Raw genomic sequence first — 12,329 nt, 5'->3', positions numbered from 1 at the left:
TGGAAGTCCGAGTTCCCCTTTGTCCAGGAGAGAATTAGTTGACTCTTGTTGCATAGACCTGTGCTCCTGGAGCTGTTGCCCTGGACTGACGCCAAGGGAAGGCAGGAAAGTTGAAAGGTTGGGGTTTCACCACAGAGGATATAGCAGTGCTGAGCATCCCGAGGGTGGTGCCTGCTGAAGAGACCCTATGACTCTCAGAGGCAGGGAGATGCCAGTGGTGGGGTAAATCCTGTGAATAACGGGGACATCCACCATGGTGTGAGCCATTGGGCTGGACATTACACTTTGAGGTTCTATGGCCAAGACAGATGGAGGATCAGAGCAGAGACCCTTCTCCAAATGGATTACAGAAGCTCCAAGTGTTCCTCTATCAGTGGATGGGGCATATGGTGGCCTGAAGATGACCAAGATTGGATTTCCTGTGAACACTAATGGGCCAGGGCTAGTGAGAATTAGATTGGGAAACTAAAGGAGCATAGCCCCTCATAGACTGGGGAGCTATGGGACAAATCCATAGCCAATGCATTTGTTTCAAAACCGTGAGTAGTAAAGGGTGGCTTGGTCAGTTGAGTGTCCCACTCTTGATTTTGGCTCAGGTTGTGGTCATGAGATTGTGCCCCATGTTGGGCTCCATGTTCAGTGGAGAGTCTGCTGGGGGGGTTCTCTCATCCTCTCCCTCTATACCTACTCCCCTCAAATAAATAAATAAATCTTTAAAAACCCACCCCAAACCACTAAGTAGTAATTCCTGCCTTCTCCCTTCTACTTGATACATATAGCCAAGGCAAAGCTGTTTCAGCTTCCCTCTCAGAACAGAAAGTTAAGTTCTGTCAAGAGTTGGGAAAAGCCAACAAATGTTTGCTCACTAACTACTCTGTTAGGTAGGTACTACCTGCTAGGTACTGTGAATATGAGGGAAAGGATGTGCTAGCTTCCTCTGAGGAAGCAGGAACAATCCACAGCACTTAGAAATTATAAAGTATTAATGATATCAATAAAAGTCAGTATAAAGGGTATGGCTGGGGCTGGGAGGCCCACCCCAGAAAAGCAGTGCAAAATAATTAACCTTCAGTCATGTTTCCTGGGGGATAAAGGGATGTGTTTAGGCCCAGGGAATTGGAAGGCAATGGATAGAAATCCTATTTCCGTTTATCTGCAGTGGCAGTTCCCCATTATAAAGCATTTAATGTGAGAAGACATTTCAAGTGACAAGGAATCGGCAAGATAATTTATTCTGAATATCTGGAAACTTAGGTACAGATAAGGCTGGTACATTGAAGCTCATGGAATTTGTTAACCTGTTCCTTAGGAGGAAACCAGGAGATTGCAACTTGGAGAGAAAATAAAATTACCAAAGGAAGAAAGTGAAATCAGAAATCTTGAGGGCTCTCTTGAAGAAATTGAAGTCTGTAGTCGGAACCCACAGTTAACTGATGTTGATTGAAATGAAAGCATTAATGAGCCCTGTGCCAGAGAAACAAATGAATATCAGACTTTCCAAGGAAGATGGTAGGAAATAATCCTCTGATTATCTTCAAGTGGAAAACAATGAAGCCAATCTCCCCTGCTACTCTGAGCCACTACATCAAACCTTCCCCCGCCCCCCGCATTTAGATTTAAATTACAAACTTCTAAAAATGTCAAGGAGCCTTTTTTTTGGGGGGGGGGGGCAGTTTTGGTAGTGAATGGATTCCTTTTGGTAGAAGTCCAGGCAGAACTGGAGATAATCAGACCTAATGGACCAGATGTGAATCAGAGACTATGGTTTTAAAGGATTCTGTCGGAATGTCGTCCCGACACCAGGGTAGAAGGGTGCGGGGCTATGTGCAGTGTGTTCTCCAGCAGTGATAACCCTCGGTAAGGCCTAGGCTAAGAGCTTGTAGCGGAGCATTGAGGCAGGAAAATCCTTGTCTTGCTGGAGGGAGAAACTGCTCTGGTCCGGGTACGGCACTGACCACAGTTAGAACTTAGGCAAATGACTTAGCTTTTTTGGCCTTCTTTCCTTCATCTAGGAATGCAAACACCTGATTAGGCACTTCTTCAAGTCCTAACAGTTGTAAAACTCAAAAGCAGTCACATATTAATATGGTAGCAGGTATCCCTTGTCCTACCTTGAGTTATAATTTCTGCTTTTTTTGTCTCTATTCCAGAGGTTTGTATATCCACTAAGAAAGAATCAATTAAGAGCCCAAAAAGAGGAATCTGAAAGATTCTAAGCTATAGGATCTTTTCTTTGTTGTGTGGCAGCTTAAACAGAAGACAAAGCTTGTCTGCTCTCAAGTGTGTGTGTGGATGTGGAGTGCTGGGGCGAGGAGGATGTCCCCGGTAAACCAGGAGAGGGACTTACTGTAATAACTAAACCAACTAAAGAGCCTTAGAGGCATGAATGAGAATTCTTTCATGTCATGATTTTCTGGCATTCTCAAAAACTATAAATTGAACCATATTCTTTCTTCTGTGGGGAAAAACCAAGAAAATTTAGTGAACATGTTTTACCTTTTTTTTTTTAAATATTTTTTTTAAATTTTTTTTATTTATTTATGATAGTCACAGAGAGAGAGAGAGAGAGAGGCAGAGACACAGGCAGAGGGAGAAGCAGGCTCCATGCACCGGGAGCCTGATGTGGGATTCGATCCCGGGTCTCCAGGATCGCGCCCCGGGCCAAAGGCAGGCGCCAAACCGCTGCGCCACCCAGGGATCCCGAACATGTTTTACCTTTTAGCAACACCATCTCAGGACTAATCACTATTTTTTTTGTGGGAAATTGTGAGAAAGCATACATAAAGGATTGAAAATACAGGTAACATCTTGGGAGGACGAAGGCTATTGTTCCATCATGTTCACATACACAGTATTGCTGGGAAGAAAATTCAAGCCTTTCAAAACCAGAATGCATGGTCACTGCAAATGAGGTTACACATAAGCAAAATGCAGCTTTCCCTCCCAGCTTAGTTGTCCCCCCTGGGGCAGAGGAGGGAATGGTGGGCTGAGAACCAGATGAGTGAAAGGCAAAGATTGTCAAGAAGGGAGGGACCAGCCCTGTCACATGCTCCTGGCATGACTCAGGGCTGACCACTGCATCAAAGCAACATGGGGACATTATGCCCGTGATAGAAACTTTTTCTCTGGTTGGAGTGGGATCAAAAGAGGACAGGTTGGAAGTGAACTTACCAAGTGAAGACAACTCTTTGGAGCTTTGTTGGTCATTTGTCATTATACCAGGTGAATTGCAAAGGAGTGTTTTATGACCAGGGTACAGCCTTCTTTGAGATCTGGGTATAATTGCTTTGGAGGTAGTGGAGAGTCAAGATCATTTGTGATTTAATCATTCAAGATGGTACCTTCCTAGGAAGTTGACTTTCCTCAAAGTTTTTCTTTTTTTCTTTTGTTCTAAAAGCATGTTTATTGATAAAAGTTACTCTTATTCAAGACAAAGACAACATCTGTAAAAATATATGGGCTGAAATAGTTACCTGTATCAATATAAAATGCATAAAATCAAGCTCTGAAATCCCCAAGTATTGATAATTGAGTTGAGCTACCTCAACTATTTATTTTCTTATTAAAAGAAATTATAGCCTATACTACAGGGTCAAGTGACAGTGTTAACAATTTCAAACTGAGTACCAAAATTCCAATTATTTTGATTTGCTTTAATATATGTGCATATGTTTCTTTCTAAAAAATTCAAGTTCAATTAAATATAATGTATTATTGGTTTCAGAGGTAGAGGTCAGCAATTCATTAGTCTTATATAATACCCAGTGTTCATTACATCATATGCCCTCCTTAATGTCCATCACCCAGTTACCCCATCCCCCCCCACCTTCCTCCCCTCCAGTGACCCTCAGTTTGTTTCCTATAATTAAGAGTCTCTTCTGGTTTGTTTCCCTTCTGATTTTATCTTATTTTATTTTTCCCTCTCTTCCTCAATGATCCTCTGTTTTGTGTCTTAAATTCCACATATGAGTGAGATCATATGATTATCTTTTTCTGATGGACTTATTTCACTTAGCATAATATCCTCTAATTCCATCCATGTCATTGCAAATGGCAAGATTTCATTTTTTCATGGCTAAGTAGTATTCTACTACTTATATGTATGGTACAAAAACAGACACACAGATCTATATATGTATATGTGTATATATGTATACATATATGTATATATATAGATATATAGATGCATCTTTATCGTCTTTATCCATTCATCACTCAGTGGACATCTGGGATCTTCCCATAGTTTGGCTATTGTGGATATTGCTGCTATAAACATTGGAGTGCATGTGTCCCTTCAGATAACTACATTTGCTTTTGGGGTAATTGTGAATAGTGAAATTGTTGAGTCATAGTGCAGCTCTATTTTCAACTTTTTGAGGAACCTCCATATTGTTTTTCGGAGTGGCTGCACTGGCTTCTATTCTCACCAACAGTATATGAGGGTTCCCCTTTCTCAACAGCTTCACCAACATCTGTTGTTTCCAGACTTGTTCATTTTCACTATTCTGACTGGTGTGAGGTGGGATCTCATTGTGGTTTTGATTTGTATTTCCCTGACACCAAGCAACGTTGAACATTTTTCGTGTGTCTGTTGGCCATTTGTATGTTTTCATTGGAGAAATGTCTGTTCATGTCTTCTGCCCATTTCTTGATTGGATTATTTGTTTTTTGGGTGTTGAATTTGATAAGTTCTTTATAGATTTATGATTCTAGCCCTTTATCTGATAAGACATTTATAAATATCTTCTCCCATTCTGGTGGTTATCTTTTGATTTTGTTGACTGTTTCCTTTGTTGTGCAAAAGCTTTTTATCTTGATGAAGTCCCAATAGTTCCTTTTTGCCTTTGTTTCCCTTGCCTTTGAACTGTGTCTACTAAGAAGTCTCTACAGCTGTGGTCACAAAGGTCACTGCCTGTGTTCTTCTCTAGGATTTTGATGGATTTCTGTCTCACGTTTAGGTGTTTCACCCATTTTGAGTCTATTTTTCTGTTTGGTGTGAAAAAATGGTCTGGTTTCATTCTTCGGCGTGTGGCTGTCCAGTTTTCCCAATACCACTTGTTGAAGAGACTGTCTTTTTCCCCACAGGATATTCTTGTCTACTTTGTTGAAGGTTGGTTGACCATAGAGTTGAGGGTCCATTCCTGGGTTCTCTCTTCTGTTCCATTGATCTGTGTGTCTGTTTCTGTGCCAGTACCACACTATCTTGATGATCACAGCTTTGTAATAGAGCTTGAAGTCAGGCATTCTGATGCCATCAGTTTTAGTTTTCTTTTTCGATATTCCTTTGGCTATTCAGGGTGTTTTCTGGTTCTATTTTAGAATTATTTTAGAATTATTTATTCCAACTCTGTTAAATAAGTTGATGGTATTTTAATAGGGACTGCATTGAATGTATAGATTGCTCTGGGTACCATAGACATTTTAACAATATCTATTTTTCCAACACATGAGCAAGGAACATTTTTCCATCTCTTGGCGTCTTTCTCAACTTCTTTCATGAGTCTTCTATAGTTTTCTGAATATAGATCCTTTGCCCTTTTTGTTAGGTTTATTCCTAGGTATCTTACCATTTTGAGTGCAATTGTAAATTGGATCGACTCCGTAATTTCTCTTTCTTCAGTCTTAGTATATAGGAATGCAACTGATTTCTGTGCATTGATTTCTATATCCTGCCATGTTACTGAATTGCTGTATGAGTTCTAGCAATCCTGGGGTGGAGTCTTTTGGGTTTTCCATATAGAGTATCATGTCATCTGCAAAGAGTGAGAGTTTGACTAAATAGTTTTTAAAATTTGAGTGTCCTTCCTGACAAAATGCATCATGGACTACAATGCAAAACTAATGAAGTTTCCTTGCCATATGAACTCAAGTTTTACACTTATTGATTACAAAAAAAAAAAAAAAAAAAAAGAGGCAAGCCTAGGTGGCTCAGCGATTGAGCATCTGCAATGGCTCAGGGTGTGATTCTGGTCCAGGGATCAAGTCCTACATTGGGCTCCCTGCAAGGAGCCTGCTTCTCCCTCTATCTCTTTGCTTCTCTCCCTGTGTCTCTCATGAATAAATAAATAAAATATTTTAAAAAAAGAGAGAGAGAGAGATGGTTGGCTTGCTTTGGTACTGGGCAGGATCCCACAGAGAGCACTTCTACCTTACAACTTCCTTTCCCTTGACTTTCTCCTATTAGTTTCCCAAGAATTTCAGAGTGTCTGGTAATAGCTCTGGCTTCTTCCCCTGCCGTAGTGACCCTGGTGCTGGAACAAACTGGCTCACTGGGTGGGAGTGGTGGGCAGGAGGAATAAAATCATTGTTGTGCTTTAGTGTCCCCTTTTCCTGAGAGGACTTTCACAGCAAGAGAGTCTGTATTTTTAGAATTAGCATGTTCTGTTTCAGTGTTGTGAACATTCATTTTTTAAACCTACTATATTTAGTAAAGGTTTAATTATCTACGTAGGGGAACTAGTTTCAAGCTGTCACTTTTCATTCCTTGCTCATCAAAACAGCCCCCTACAGCCAAGAATGGAAATTTTACCTATTCCTGGTGAGGGCAATGGATAGGAAAAATTGCACTGCTGGAGCTGAGTGTGAGCAGAGCAGCAGGGAAGCCCCTCTCAGCACCCCCCACCCCTGTGCCAGCCCTTCCTCTGTCATTGGGACCTTACAGCTGCAACACACCCTCTCTGGCCTGGGGATGGTGGCACTGGGGATCTGTTCCAGTGCCAGTGAAGTGTTGTCCCTTCCCACACAGAAATAATAATTATATTTTCCAAAATGATGCTCAGGTAACAGGATCTTTTTGTGCCATTTGTAAGCATATACAATGTTGGGAAACTGTGTGCCCTAAATGATGAGATTTCTTGGGTTTTTCAGAGATCCCATTCATTCCTTAGTTTCCTGGCTCACCTTTGGCAGGGCTTTCTCCAAAGTGGGAGGGCTGATTCCAGGTGGACCCAGGCATAAATAAGTTCAGTGCATGGAGGCCTCTGGTAGGAAATTGGGCAAGTACTAACTGCCACTAAAAATGCTCTGAGACATAAGTATAATATGGTACACATCCACTTACTCATTCAGCAGCTATTTATTGATTGGTTGTGGTATAGTCATGGAGCCTGGCACTAATTTAGTGCAAGAAATACAGATCATTAGGTTTTTCTAAACACATTGTAATAAATGGATAATTCAGTAATGAGAGGTCAGAAGAAAAGAAAAGAAAGGTCGTAGGTGTGTGTAACAAAGGAATGTCAGGTGATTGGGCCAGTGAAGGGAAGTGATGCCAGAACCGTGATTTCCAGTGGTGCTCTCCACACTTACTGTGTATATGAGTCACCTGGGAATCTTGTTAAACATAGATTCCTGGGACACCTGCGTGGCTTAGTGGTTGAACATCTGCCTTGGGCTCAGGTCATGATCCTGGGATGGAGTCCCGCATCAGGCTCCCTGCAGGGAGTCATCTTCTCCCTCTGCCTCTCTCTCTCTCTCTCTCTTTGTATCTCATGAATAAAACAAACCCCATAGATTCCTATTCTGAGTCTGGGGTCTAAGGTAGGGCCTGAGGTTCTGCATGTCTAACTAGCTCCCATCTGATGCTGATGCTGCTGGCGCATGGATCACGTTTTGAGTACCAGGGATTCTAAAGGGTGGGATAAGGGCAAAACACTGGATCGCGGGGTGAAATCAATTTCACAGAGAGGGACCAGCGCAGACATAGTCTGAACATTTGATCTTCTCATCCCCTAGTGAGGCATCACCAAAGTAGTTGTTTCCTACCTTCCATGATCAGTTTGTTGGGCTACGTGTCCCCTTGCCAGCACATTTTTCCCCTTTAAAGGGTTACTCTTTGTGTTCACTTTAAACTTGAGCTTTTGTGAATACTGGGGCTTTTATTAAAAAGCACATACTGAAGATATTTTTCCATCCTCCTTAGAATTTGCCAGGAAGAAAAAAGGAGGGCAGAAATATGAATGTTACCTTTGATAAAACTGATGACTAACCCCCAAAAAGATAATCTATGGGGAGAACTGGCAATGCAGTAAAGATCAAATGTGGGTGCAGGAAGACTTCCAGCGGGGGTGTTTGTGGATGTAGATCTCAGACAGAGTTGGCGGGAAAGCATTTTCTTACATAGATGGCGCTCTGAGGGGCAAAGCCAACTATCTTGGCTTTGGAATCACGAGAATGACAGCTGTTTGTGGTGGTGGAGGAGAACCAGGTCCCTGGATCCTATTTCATCCCACAAAGAAATGGGAAAAGCAGAATTGAATTAAAAAAGAATACATGTAGAAATGCCATTTTTGTCTGTTTCCTGATGAGATGGCAGATGAGAGGCTGAATTATGTGTCCTACTCTCTAGCTGCCCATGTTTGTTGGCTGGACAGAGGTCAAAGCTAAAATAAGTGACGTATGCAACCTTGTCATAATGAGTTTCTCCTCAAGCCCTGGAGAATGCCTGCTAGCCTGGAACTGCTCACCATCTTCCTAACATGGAACCAGTTCCAAAGTCCAGGAAGAATGCATGTCATTGAAAAATGAACACATAGAGGCACACAGCAGAGGTTCTGTATAAAGCTAGTATAAGACGAAAGGAGAGGAGGAGACATGGGATATATAGGGCAGAATGGGATTCTCACAGTAACAAGTGGCCATCGAGATGTTGGAAGTTGTGACTACATGACTCTGAGCTAAGGCAACTTAATGAAACAGTCAGAAGCAGAGCAATTGGGAGCTTGGGGAAAATAATAAGGATGTCACAGGTGGAGATAAAAAAAAACTTGCAGAGCTCAGGAAGGAAACAGAAGAGAAAAATGAAGCAATCCTTGAAATACAAGCATATCAGAATAAACACAAAAGAGAATAGGCACTGCTGTCATCACTGATGAATAGGTGAACAGAATTAAGAAAAGCAAGCAAAAATCAACTAGAAATGAACAAACTTAGAAGGGATTAAAGAGAAGGTGAAAGATATGGAAGGCAAAAGAATTGCAACATATGCATTACTGGTATCTTTTAAGAAGAAGCCAGGGGATGATAATAAAGTGCTTTAGAAAATAAAATATGCACGATGGGATGAGCACTGGGTGTTATACCATATGTTGACAAATTGAATTTAAATAAAAGCAAATGTAAAAAAAAAAAAAAGAAAATACGACTTGCATCTCCGAATGAAAAGGCTGCACTGTGTGGTCCAGGAAAAATTTGGTACATAATGAACAACACTGATACATTTCCAAGTATTTCCAAATACTGGCCCTCAAAGACCAAGGAAAAGCCTTTCATTTAGGCAACAAAAAGCAAACTACTAAAAGGGGGAAAATCAAGCTGGCATTATAACAAAACAGACTACACAGTGGCAAGAGGAGGGAATCCTAGCGTAAAATATGAGTAACGGAGTGTGTTACTTACCTGGCCCCTTAGCTTGTTGCAGATGATGAACAGGACCCAGTGTCTGCTCCTGTCACCTGCACCTGCTCAGCTGTAGCTGCCATACGTAAGTGCATCTCCATCTATGTTGGCCAGGCTGGTGTCCAGATCAGCAATACCTTCTGGGAGCCCTCTTGCCTGGAGCATGGCATCCAGTCCAACAGCCAGATGCCAAGTGACAAGACCACTAGTGGAGGAGACGACTCCAGCACCTACCTTCAGTGAGACAGGTTCTGGCAATCATATTCCCAGGGCAGTGTTTCTAAACCTGGAACCCACTACCACTGATGAATTTCACACTGTCACCCATTGCCAGCTCTTTTACCCTGAGCAGCTCATTGCAGGCAAGGAAGATGCTGTCAATGACTGTGCCTGAGGGTGCTATGCTGTCAAGGTCTTCAACTGAATTTGGAAGTGGGCTGACCTGTGCACAGATCTTCAGGACTTCTTGGTTTTCCACAGCTTTTAAGGAAGAACTGGTTCTGGGTTCAGCTCCCTGTTGATGGAACATATCTTGGCCAATTATGGCAAGTAGTCCAAGCTGGAGGTCTCCATTCACCCAGCCCATCAAGTTTCCAGAGCTGGATTGGAGCCCTATGACTCCATCCTCACCACGCACATCACCTGAGAGCACTGCGATTGTTCTTTCATGGTAGACAATGAGGCCATCTCTGAAGTCTGTCATAGAAACCTCTGTATTGAATGTCCAGCCTACTCTAACCTTAACTGCCTTGTTAGCCAGGTTGTGTCTTCCATCACTGCTTCCCTCAGATGCGAGGGAACCATGAATGTTGATCTCACAGAATTTCGTACCATCCTGGTGCCCTAGTCCCACATCCACTAACGTCTGGCTGCCTATGCCCCTGTCATCTCTGTTGAGAAAGCCTATCATGAACAGCTTTCTGTATCACAGATGACAAATGCATGTGGAGCCAGTAAACCAGATGGTGAAATGTGACTCCCACCCTAGTAAATACGTGGCTTGCTATCTGTTGTACTGTGGTGACATGGCTCCTAATGATGTTATTGCTGTCATTGCCACTCCTCAAGCCCAAACACAGCATCCAGTTTGTGAACTGGTGCTCCACTGGCTTCCAGGTTGGCATTAATTACCAGCCTCCCACTGTGGTACCTGGTGGAGAACTGGCCAAAGTTCAGAGAGTTGTGTGCATGCTGAGCAATGCCACAGCCATTGCTGAGGCCTGGTCTTCTCCGGATCACAAGCTTGACCTGATGTATGCCAAATGTGCCTTTGTTCACTGGTATGTGGGTGAGGAGGTGGAGGATATAGAGTTTTCTGAGGTCTGGGAGTACATAGCTGCCCTCGAGAAGGATTATGAGACGATTGGCATAGATGCTGTCAAAGGAGAGGGTGAAGAAGAAAGAAAGGAATACTAATTACCATTCCTTTCAGCCCTTCAGCATGTCAGACTCAAAAGTTTAGCTTCAACATTAGCTGATAGGCATTCAAGCTTTCTGGTTAGATTGTCTTCACTTTTAACTGTGATCATGCCTGTCTTTTTCATGTATGACTGTATGATTTTCCCATCATATCTCAAAGTCAAGGCTTTAAGAAAGAAAAAAAATGAGTACCCAAATTTGACCAAACGTATGACCCTAAAAATAAATGTAAATTGTCCTACTCATCTATTAAGAGACTCACATTTACAAAGAGAGTGGAATCCAGTTATGTGTAATATAGGAGATGTGTGTAAAACAGTGAAGCCCATAAAGGCTGAAGATGTGGAGAGTTGGGTAGACACTGCTCTACCCTGAATTGTGTTGCCCCTCCCAATTCGTATGTTGAAGCTCTAACCCCTCTTTGTGATTGCATATTGCGGAAAGGGTTTTTAAAGAGTGATTAAGGGGGGGGTGTCTGGGTGGCTCAGTTTGTTGAGTGTCTGTCTTGCGCTTATGTCATGATCCCTGGGTCCTGGGCTCAAGCACCACATTGGGCTCCCTGCAATTGGGGAGTCTGCTTCTCCCTCTCTTTCTATCTTTCCCCTTGCTTGTGCTCTCTTTCTGAAGTAAATAAATAAAATCTTAAAAAAAAAGTGATTAAGGTTAAATGAGGTCAAAAGAGTGGGACCCTGATCTGATAGATCTGGTGCCCTTATAAGAAGAGAAAGAGACACCAGAACACTGTCTTTGCCATGTGAAGACACAAAAGGTGGCAGTCTCTGAGCCAAGAAGAAAGATCTTACCGGAATGTGACTCTGGTGGCACCCTCACTGTGGATTTTATAGGCTCCAGAACTGTGAGAAAATAAATTTTTGTTGTTAGAGTCACTCAGTCTATGGTATTTTCTAGGGCTGCCCAAACCAAAGAACATAGACAAAAAAAGCAAATGCCAGTAGACTGAGGGAGAGGGAGAGAGCAACAATCGTAACTATCTAGTTGTATTCAGAATAAAAAGCATTAAATTAGGTAAAAAGGGTACTTGATAATAGTAAAAGATGTAACTCATGATGTAATTTAATGTGATTTTAAAAAGTTGTCATGGAAACCATAGTGCCAAAGTCTGAAGCAGCATAGGAACAGACAGAAATGTTTTAATAATAGAAAATTTTAATTCCTAGGTCTTAACTACGGACAGATAAAGTAAAAAAAAAAAAAAAAAGGCAAATAAAAATATGGACTCCTTGAATGACAAAACAAGTAAGTTAGCTTTCATAGATACAATGAAGCCATATACTTAGAAAACACTATCTTGTCCTTTGACTTGCCAGTCAAAAAAATTAGTCTGTCATAAAAATTAGATGTCAAGCTATAAAGTAGAAATTCTTCCCAAGTAGAAATAGGCAATATTTTCTGACAGTGCAATGAGATAAAAAATTAATAATAAAAGTAGAAGAAAAAGCCACCTTTCCTTTTGGAAACTAGAGAACCCTACTTAAATAATTCTTAAAACTGAA

General features: G+C 41.7%; 1 protein-coding gene and 1 pseudogene across 1 annotated transcript in view; both read left to right on the top strand.

The window, feature by feature from the left end:
• PDE4D (phosphodiesterase 4D) overlaps positions 1-12,329 on the top strand; it is a 1,410,178-nt gene that overhangs the window by 31,513 nt on the left and 1,366,336 nt on the right. The window lies entirely within an intron of this gene.
• LOC112907748 (tubulin alpha chain-like) lies at positions 9,484-10,812 on the top strand (annotated as a pseudogene).

The sequence above is a fragment of the Vulpes vulpes genome, chromosome 2, assembly GCF_048418805.1.
Source record: "Vulpes vulpes isolate BD-2025 chromosome 2, VulVul3, whole genome shotgun sequence".
Taxonomy (NCBI): Eukaryota; Metazoa; Chordata; class Mammalia; order Carnivora; family Canidae; genus Vulpes; species Vulpes vulpes.
Note: the sequence above shows the minus strand (reverse complement) of the source record. Positions and strands in the feature narration are given on the sequence as shown.